The sequence below is a fragment of the Nicotiana sylvestris genome, chromosome 4 (assembly GCF_000393655.2).
Source record: "Nicotiana sylvestris chromosome 4, ASM39365v2, whole genome shotgun sequence".
In the NCBI taxonomy this organism is placed as follows: Eukaryota; Viridiplantae; Streptophyta; class Magnoliopsida; order Solanales; family Solanaceae; genus Nicotiana; species Nicotiana sylvestris.
In genome coordinates this window covers 27491915-27502885 of record NC_091060.1, presented here as the reverse complement: position 1 = coordinate 27502885, position 10971 = coordinate 27491915, and positions in this window count along the sequence as shown.

The window sequence follows — 10971 nt, the reverse complement described above, 5'->3', positions numbered from 1 at the left end:
CATTTCTCGTTCTTCTTTTTGACCATGACCACATTGGCGACCCATTGGGGGTATTTTGATTCTCTGATGGAACTATTGGCGAGTAATTTATCAGCGTATCTAATTGGACGGGATCGAGATCTTCTATGGTTGCCTTTCAAGCTTCTACAATGTCCGGATCTTTGATGGTATCTACTTGTATGTCGCATTTTGTGTCCGACATGGCTGATTGTTATTCTTCCGCACTTTCTCCTTTTAGCTGTTTGGTGTGTGTGCAATCTTGGGCGATCTGGTAGCATTCTTAGGCGGTACGTGGCTCGCCTCGGATGATGAATATCCCTCATGGGGTGGGAAATTTGATCACTTGATAGAAGCTTGAGGGGACGACTCGCATGGCGTGTATCCATGGTCATCCTATGATGGAGTTGTAGGCCATTTCTTGGTTCATGATGTGGAATGTCGTTTCCAGGGTAACCCCTCCTGCCAGGACAGGTAGCACTATTTCTCCGGATGTCCGCTCTACTACATTATTAACACTCGTTAGTGTTATGCAACGCGATATTACTTTATCCTCGAGCCTCATTTGCATGATGACTCGCTGGTGAACAATACAAGCGATGCTTCTGTCATCCACCATGATTCTTTTTACATTGATATCAGCGATGCGTAAAGTTATAACCAAAGCATCATAGTGAGGGAAAGACAAACCGTCGGTATGTAACTTATCGAAGATGATACTATCTTCGAGGTCGTCATACCGTTCGTGGGAGACCGTCCGCTTGAGTTTGTGCGTGGTGGTGAACTTCACATGGTTGATTACCTTTGTGCCCAGTTTCTCCAGTGCATACACTATCTCTGAAGGGAAAACACAAAAATTATGAGCAGATAGTAGTGGAGGCATACCTCTTTCGTTTTAGAGGGGTATAGTGTGTCATGGCATGACATCCGCATGTCGCGGAGGGGGTGGGTTGGATGTGCAGATATAGGGCTGATGCCTTTCTCGATTGAAACATGGTGGTTGAACCCTTCGCCCGTCGTTACGTCGATCTCTCCTTGTCTCGGTCTGGACTGTAGTTAATCGCTGAAGCGGGCCATTCAGGTCATCCTCGTCAGCCCTAACCTCAGCGTAATAGGCGTTGTGGATCTCTTCCCATGTGGTAGGGGTACTTAATGAGTCTACTGAGTAGTTTTTTGGTTGCCTTTGATCCGTTCCTGTTTAACCCATTTTGAAAAGCTGTTACTGCCATCCCTTCTGACACGTTTGGTAGATTCATCCTTAATCTGTTGAATCGGGCCAGGAAATCCTGAAGTCTGTCGCCCTCGTTTGCCAGACGGCGAAGATATCATTGACCCTAGCCTCGGCCTTCTTCGCTCCTGCGTGAGCGGTGGCGAACTTATTTGTCATCTCTTCGAACATCGATATCGATCGTGCTGGTAGTTGGGAGTACCATGTCAATGCTCCCCCTGTCAAAGTCTCACTGAACCTTTTTAGCAGCACAGACGATACCTGTTCTTTTGATAGATCATTGCCCTTTACTGCAGTAACATAATGGATTATGTGATCCTCTAGGTCCGTGGTCCCGTCATATATTTTCAAGTATGGTGGCATTTTGAAGGTCTTTGGAATAGGATAGGGAGTAGCCCCTTCACTGCATGGTTGTTCGACGAATCGGCCCACATCGCGTTTTGGTAATAGCTTCGGAGCGCCTGGTATTTTGTCGACCCTCTCCTGATGTTCCTTCATCTAGTCGTGGAGTGTTTTGTTCTCATTTTCCATCTCTTCCATTTTCTTCAAGATGGCCATAAGTGCATCGTCACCTGCATTAGTAACAGTGCGGGTGTTATCTGCTCGTGTAGCGCTCGGCTCATCGGCGGTAGCTGCGATTTCTGTAGGTGGCACGTCTTCGACATCTCCTTGAGTGGGTTTCTCGAGCATGTTGCTCAAAGCACTCGTTAACCATTCTTCTAGTAGCCTTTTGACCACCGGTGGTGCTTCCCCCGCTGTGGATGCCGAGACTCCCCTTTCGCGCAAGATCGTTAGATCCCCATGTGGAAGAGGTGAGATCTCCCCCACCGGTGTAGCGCTTGGTGTTGTATTCTCATTGTCTTTTCTGCCGGCTTCGTTAAGGGAATTCAGGAGATTATTCGAGACATCTGCTACCGCCTTTAACCTCGTTTCCTTTCCCGCCATTGTTGGTCTTTATGAGGTTTGAAGAAAAGTAATTATCGCTTTCAAAAATCTAGATGAGAACTATGATTTCAGCTATAGAAATCCCCACAGACGGCGCCAAATTGTTTGACTAAAAAGATGTTAAAACCTTTTTGAACAAATCAATCAAAGATGAAGGGGTAAATCGTAGCTGAAGATAATAATCTCTAGAATAATAATAGGTAAAGAGAAGAGAGTTGAAAAGTTTCTTTTCATTCAAGATTAGTAAGTTTCCCAGAGTATCCACCCACTCTTACAAGGTTTTTTGTCCCCCTTATATACTAGAGAGAGACCCTTCCGAATTGTAAGAAACAAAATACAAGGAATATTCGGCGGAATATTCTTAATGTCCCCTAATGGGCTTACACTACTACAAGGATCGTATAGTCTCTTCTTTCGCCCTAGGGTCATCTCCCTCGGGATGCCGATTTGAAGGTACCCAATCGTTTGTTGTACTCGTCATAGGTTGTGGTCGGTCAAATTTGAACCTATACAGTTAGAATATTAAATGCATAAATTTCAAATCTTTGCTCAGTCTTTTATCGTCATCATCCCTTCCGAACAACTCTACAAGAGCCACCGCCAAAAGAAAGTAGTTGTTCATTTCCGAGTCTTGGCGAAATCATTATTGTTTAATTTTACGTTGTTCATCACCAAAAGATGACATAGGACTCAGGGATCTACGTATCTTAATTAAAAAAAAATTGGAATCGAACTAATTTAAAAATGAAGAACTTTGATTATAAAGAGCACGTTAACTTCTTAGTGAGCTTCTCTAGTATGAATTCGAATTAGTCAAATCAATAAATCTTAAGTATCGAATGAATGATTAAACAAGAGAAATTACTCGATTGTTCCACATATATCTACCGGTAGTTAATTATCCACCGGTAGTTGTTGGTCCAAAGATCGGTCTCACCTGTTGCTTTTTTGGAACATTTTGAGCGTCAATCAGAATCATATGAAATATGATAAGTATTATATATAAATATTTGTCATATTACAGAAATGAATTCGCTTCCGTTCCTGCTTGTCTCACCAGAAGGCGGATCTAGTATTTCTAAAATATGAATGTATTTTTAAAAAAAAGAAGAGAAAAAAAATATTAAGTGGAATCAGTCTCGGTATCTTTAGGTAAATAATTCGATATTCAACCAAAGAACTACTATTCAACATTTTTGAAATATGGAAAAAACCGATAATATTGGACCAATTCTAGAAAATACATGCATAAAATACCTAATTTGACAGTGGGGTCACGTGCCCTATGGTTTGTTTATCATCACATTGGAGACTTGTTTTTTGCTAACTTTTGGTAAGTTCATACTCCCTCCGATCCACAATAAATGACTAATTTGCCTTTTTAATTTGTTTTTCTAAAATTACTCTTATGTACGTATTCCTAAAAAGTCTTTTGCTCCTCACATTAAATTATGCTACAACATTTAATTAATGGTAATTTAGTCACACTAACTATTTTTGTCTAGAATTTCGTATTTTCTTAATGGATATGCCCAAGGCAAATTAATCACTTATTGTTGACCGGAGAGAGTAGCATTGTATTAGTATACATCTCGAGAGTCAATTGCTTATCCCTAGTCCGTGGGTTGTAATTGTGGTGCCCACTTTTGTTCATACTACAACATATTTTGCCCTTTTATTCCTTGACTAGTAAGGGTAGTCTATGCTGCGCATGGGCCCAATAACACTATGTTTAAGTTGAGATAATTAGCAAGAGTAAAAAAATTCTTAAGTTATATACATTGATAATATGAAGATTTACTCATCATATTTACAAGCTAGGTGATTATTTGTTTTTGTGTTTCGACTAAATGAAAACATCTTTTTCCTCAAGTTAAGGCATATAGTTTAATATTTTTATTGTTTATTTTTTATTTTTATAGATATATCAATGCCTTTGGATTCCAATTAAATTCTTTTTTTTCTCTTAATTCTTCTGTAATGTTTTTAGTTTTTTGCTTAATTTTTATAAAAGTTATTAGCATAATAAATGTCATTCTTCTATTTAATTAGAAAATTTATCCTTAATATCATTGTAAAGAAACTAATACCTCCGGCAATGTTGCACTAAATTTGCATCAAGTTAATCACGTCGTTTGATAATACTAAACTACTGGATTTTTCCTGCTCATCAATAACTTTACATTTTTTTTCATATCGCTATTATGTGCATAATTCATTTTTCTTCTATTATAAATTATTGAATAAAAATGTTCACTTCATTTGGAATAGTCTTATATTACGTCTAGAGTATTAGGTCTGTATGTTGCTTTATTTTTGATAAATTTTCTGTAATTTATTTTTACAAAAGGAATTTTTTTCCTCCAATAAATACCTTGTATAGCTTCCATTGTATTAGGTTTCTATCTTATTTCATTTTTGATAAATTTTCTACAATCTATTGTAAGAAATAATTTTTTACTCCAACCAAAATCAAAATTAAAATCTGATAGGAGTAATAGGTTTGGACATCAAAATACTAATTCAATATTTTTATCCAAAAAAGTTTTGCAAAATGACTACAAGTAATACAAAAATGTGCACACAGAAAGGAAGGGAAATGAAAATTGATGTACTTTGGGTTAGAATATAGCTGGAAAAAAAGGCTGATATGTACTCTAATATATTTAACATGACATAAGCCATTTGATACTCCAGGAAATGGCAATTGCCTAAATGTAAGGTGTGTTGAAAGTTGGAACTTTGAAACATTAAAATAGGGTCCACGTGATAGGAAGTGGCAACTTCAGATGCTACTATAAACGCATGGCATGTAGGATAAATGGTCAGATTTCCAAAGGCTGAATACAATACGGAGACACTTAAAGTTGGCACGATCTTTCATTTAGACACATGAACTTAAGAGAGTTCCTATTGAGCACGTACGTTAAATGAACTTTGTTCCAATTAAACACTTCTTGCTAAGTTGGCACATAGAGTGAATTTCACCCAATATGGGCGCATAAAAGCCAAAAAAAACAGATTTTTTTTTTGTTTTTTTTATTTCCTTCTTCTTCTTTATGTCCTCCACCATTGTCTCCTTCACTTTCCGTCATCTTCTCCGACTGAAATGAAGAAGTAGAAGCAGAGAACTGAGACTAAAATGAAGAAGAAGAAGAAAATCAAGCTACTTCAACTTTTTACCTTCCTGTGATCGCTATGAATGCTGGTTCAGAAGTCATACTTAGAAATTTGGTGGTCTATGAAGCTGCCATGTCCAAATCCAAGCTCGAATTTGCCAGATATATCAATCTAATGAGTGGGATTGCCGATACTGCCGAGGACGTGAGGTTGCTAAAGCAAAATGGTGTTATCAAAGGAGAGTTGACTGATAATGAAGTTGCATGTTTGTTTAGTACTATGCAAATGTCATTTGTGAGGTCTAGTAGAAGTTCTAATGTGAAGATTACCATGGAGAAAGTCAACAAGTATTATGACCAGATGCTAATAGTTAGGGTTCGTACCCTAAACACCATTAATGGAGTCTTTAAAAAGCTTGAAGGTTTAAAATGGGTTACTTGATTTGATAAAAGTTTGGGAAATTAATATTAGGGTTGTCTTCGGGTCGTCATGGGGAATCTTTAGCTGAAGTTATAACAAATTTGGAGGAGTTTCTCTTAAAAATTTGGATTAAAATCATGCTTGGAACAAGAACACACGTGAAAAAAATGAAGAACACTACGACCACTGATTTCCAGAACACCAATTCTCAATTTTTTTAAATGTTTTCTTTCTTGGTTGGGTGCAAATTAAGTTTTTCTTTTCTTTTTTAGAATGTTATTTTTATTTTGTTTATTAAATAGATTAAACATAGTTTTTTCTTTTTTTTTACTCAAAATAATATATATCATTTTTTTATTCGTCATTCGCCACGTCATCAGCGAGTGCATTGCACAAACTTGTAAGTTTGACTGATTGTCAAATAAGTGCTCAATTGGAATAAGTTTCGGGTAGTAAAAGTGCTCAATAGGAACTCTCTTAAGTTCAGGTGTCTAAATGAAAGATCGTGTCAACTTTAAGTGTCTCTGTATGTACGATTTCCAAAACTATGCATATCTTAAGGGTGATGAGCAATGACATAACCAAAGGGTAGTTTAGATAAATCACTCAAAAGTTTATACCAGTTCTTTTTTGACCAATCGTATTACTCCATTGTAACTGAAATGACCAAAATACCCTATTAATGCCAAGCAGGCATATTGACCAAGAGGTGCCTGCTTATCCTCTCTCATATAATAGTAATGATATGACACTCGCAGCATAAATTCGCATAACCGAAGTTTCCTGTTGATAACATATGTCTATTCAATTTTCTGTTTATGTTTGTATTATATTTCTTCTTTTCTTTTCCCTTATTTTCAAGTACAATAAGAAGTAACCACACGATTTAAGTAGACTTTTGGACACAAAAATTGTAATTTTTGGAAAAAAATAGTATTTGAAATTAAATTGAAAAATAATATTTAAAATTTGAAATTATGAATGAATACGCATTTCACTTGAAAAAATATTTCAATTTTGTAAGTGGAGAAAAAATTTCTTTAGACAATTTTGAAAAAGAGGTCAAAACCACTTTTTGGTTTTTAAAAAACTTATTTTTGAAAAATTTCTAAAAAAACTTGCAAAATTTCATAGACAAACATGCATATTTTTAAAGAAAAAATTGAAAAAAAGAAAATATATTTTTTATGAACAAACGGGTTGGTGAGTAGTGTAATAGGAAATCTTGCTGCAAGGTTAGAGTGGAGTAAACCTCGAATCATTCCATGAAAGGAGAGCTCGTTCGATTCACAGAGTGGTCCGACTCAAGAAATTTACACAATTTGCAACTGTTTTGTATCAATTATCACTTAACCTTTGTAGATTATTGTTTTTACATATAGGTCCATAGAAAATAGCATTGTTAGGTACACATTGTTAAAGGTGTTTTAACACTACTATCCTAAGCAGTTAATAACATTTTGTCCAGTGCGTCATATTGAACATATCTTGTACATTAAATGATGATTGCATACAAAACATGTCATATTATTGAAATTGGCTGGCAATTTGAACAAGAAAGAGAACAATTCAACTTTATCATCAGCCACTGAATTTTTGTTTGTCTCATCATTTCTTTAGCCACAATTTTCGTGTCAACTGGTACTATGATGCAAATGATATATATCTATGCTAAGTTATGGTTAAATCGGATTTCTGACAACCTACTGACCAAAACGTGAGAAGGATTTCAAACAAGAGAAATTAAAGTACTACGTATTAGGGATGTACTCAGGTTGGTTCGGATTTTTCAATTACTAAACCAAATCAATTGTCTTGAATTTTTAAATTTATAAACCAAACCAACAAAAGTCAAGTTTTTCAATCACGATTTTTCTTGAATTTTTCGGTTTCCTCGTATTTTTCGGGTTTTTCTGATTTTTTCCCGGCAAAATCTTGATAGCGTAAAATTTATAATTGTGCTCTAATATTTTTTAGGTCCTAGTAGGATAAAACCATATAAGATGTTACCCAATAAAATAATACAAAATAATGTGAGATGAGTCATGATTATACTAAAATACTCAACAAATCGCATAAGATAAATACTGCTAATTAAAAAGTCATAATAAAAATAAACATAATCTAAAAGTACTAAGTCATGTTAAAGTAAGTACGACTAATACGTACTAAATATTATTTACATGACTAAATAATATTAAAAGTAAGTTGTACTTTTTCCCTATCTAAATAAATCAATGCAAAATTAAAAAAGTAAATCTAATACTATTGTCATTTCTAGTATTGAATTAAAATTTTTTTGTTAGCACTAGTATTAATTTAATTTTGCTTTGGGCTTTATTTGAATTACTAACTTTTATGGGCTATAAAACATATTTGACCATTCAAAAGTTGTAGATATGGTGTGGGATAGCCACTTTTTAAAATGATACTTAATTTTTATCCCAGTATTTTTAATGCTAAGCAAAAATAGCCACTACTCTATTAAAATTAAAAGGGAAAGATGTTTTTACTCTTTCCTCATGAGTGTTGTATAAATATTAAGGACATGGTGTCCTTAACATTTACACTGCATACATGAAGTTAAGGACGCCTTGTCCTTAACATTTACACTGCACATATGAAGTTAAAGACATGACAGGACACTTTGTTCTTAATATTTACACAACATTCATGAAGTTAAGGACATCATGTCCTTATATTTCCACAACACTCATAAAGTTAAGGACACTATGTCCTTAACATTTACATTGCACACATCAAGTTAAGGGCACTATGTCCTTAACATTTGCATTGCACATATGAAGTTAAGGACATGGGGTCCTAAAGTTTAACAACAAAAGGTGCAAATACAAGTTAAGGACACTATGTCCTTAACATTTACACTGCACATATGAAGTTAAGGACATGACAAGACACTTTGTCCTTAATATTTATGCATCATTCATGAAGTTAAGGATATCATGTCCTTAATATTACACAGCACCCATGTCTAGCGCAGGAGTATTTTCGTCCAGGCGGATAAAAATTTATCAAGCACTGGCTAAAGAGTAAATACATTTTAAACAGTGGCTAAAGTATAAAGACATCTCTAATTAGTGGCTAATTGTGCACTTCCCCCTCAAAAGTTCCAAGTCCAAACTTGAAATAATACATTAAAAAAGAGAACGATTAACAGTTTAAGTTATATTTATAAATTACATTACAATAATTATTTTTATGTATAAAATATTTTTAAAATTTGTATACATGTAATGTCGAGTTGGTTTGGTTTCGGTTTGACTTTTTTTTTAGTTAAAAAACCAAATCAAACCAATTATGGTCGGGGTTTTTTTTCTAACACCAAACCAAATCAAATCAAACCATAGTCGGATTTTTTTTCTCGGTTTGATTCAGATTATCGGTTTGGTGTGATTTGTCGGTTTCCTTTGTACACCCCTACTACGCATGTGGCAGATGATATATATCCATCCTAAATTATGGTTGAAAATTGCACGAAAATGAAATCAATACATTGTGTTTTGTTCTTTATAATCGTCATCATATAAGCTCTTCTAATTAATTAGCACTCAGTTTTAATTACAAAAGCAAGTAAACAAGATTAACTTTTACTAACATTTTCTTAGTAATTTGAAGTTCAAATTGTTCCAAACCATATATCATACACTTCGATACAAATCATAGTTAAACTTCTATATCGATAATGACTAATTAAATTTACATGTTGTACCAAAACAAAACTTGTAAACTTCCGCACCTAAATATACTTTAGTAAGAATATGAAGCACTTAGTGAACATAATTATATGTTCACTCAAAGGCATTGTACGCAATTGGTAACTACTATTTTCTATTTCATTCACCTCCGACTCTTCTAGCCAGGGACATATGTAGGGTGGGAGGGGGCCTCCTGGGCACGTGAACTCATGCTCCCTCCCTAGTTCATGTATAATAATATTATATATTTTTTAATATATATATATATGCATCCATTTAAAGTATCGTATAATGCAACGTTGGGTGCATGTACCTCTCTAATTGTAATTTTTTCTTCTTTCTTTTTTTAGAATTGGGCACATCTATGCGAGATGGGCATGTATGGTGTCACTTCTTACATATTAATTAAGTACGTCTTTTTTTTCCTCTTCTTTCTTACCATAAAACTTTATATAATTAAACCAATTGTGTATATTAAAATAGCAGCAGTGGGTGATTAGCATATAGTCTATGGGTTTAACTGATCCTACTATTTTTACACATAGTAATAAATATATATGTACGAAAATTACTATGTTTGGAAAAATTAATTTAGAACTTGTAATTCCAAAAGCATATTGGGTACAATAAAGAAATCGTAATAGTGTACCCATTTTTTTAAAATTCTGAATTCACCTATTCTTCTAGCTTCGATCGTAAACGCTCTATTCTTCCAACCAGAGTTATTCTTTACCTTATTCAAATCCTACTCTAGTCTAATTTAGTAATTAGACAAAAGAATGAAAACTGACAGTATGCATATACTTTAGCAAACAGGCTCCACAAGGACATACCTAATAAACGCAGATGCGTTTCAATGACACAAAAGGGCAAAACGAAACTGGACAAGGACTTTACATTTTTATATGCATTTGGAATATTTATTTTGATTATTAGCTACCTATTGATATTTGAAAAAAGGGATTTATTAGTTTTATATTTTTAGTTATTTTTATAGTTCCTCTTTCACTGTGACAGCCAAGAAGAAGGAGACGAAGGAGCATTTTGTTTGAGAGTGAGGTAGAAGATACGAAATGAGAGAAAGGGAGGCAATGCTTGCTGGTCGGTGGACCCAAATGCTACACATCAGGGGTCAGGACCATCACATCATTCCACGCTAAAATTGATAAAATATTTACTCGCATCCAATGTTTATATTAATTGGTTGGCCATAGATTTAAAATTTGAAATAATATTTGTAAATTATTTTTAAGTGTGACTAATTTATCATGATTAAATGATGAATTGAGAAGAGAATATACATTAATTATCCATATAATTAAGTAAGAGAAGTAGTATATGTAAAAAAACATATGTAGTATTAAACACTAGGCGCGCGCGAGTAAATTTATTTCGTCAATACCTCACCTCCTCCTCAATTTTTTCAAATTTTGGAAAGGGAATCCAATTTTTTAGTATAAACTTGTCTGTAATTGTTGATGAGCTAATTTTGGTATAGTTAATTAGATTTCAGAAATAGAAATTAGTCTGTCTAATTTTAGTGTG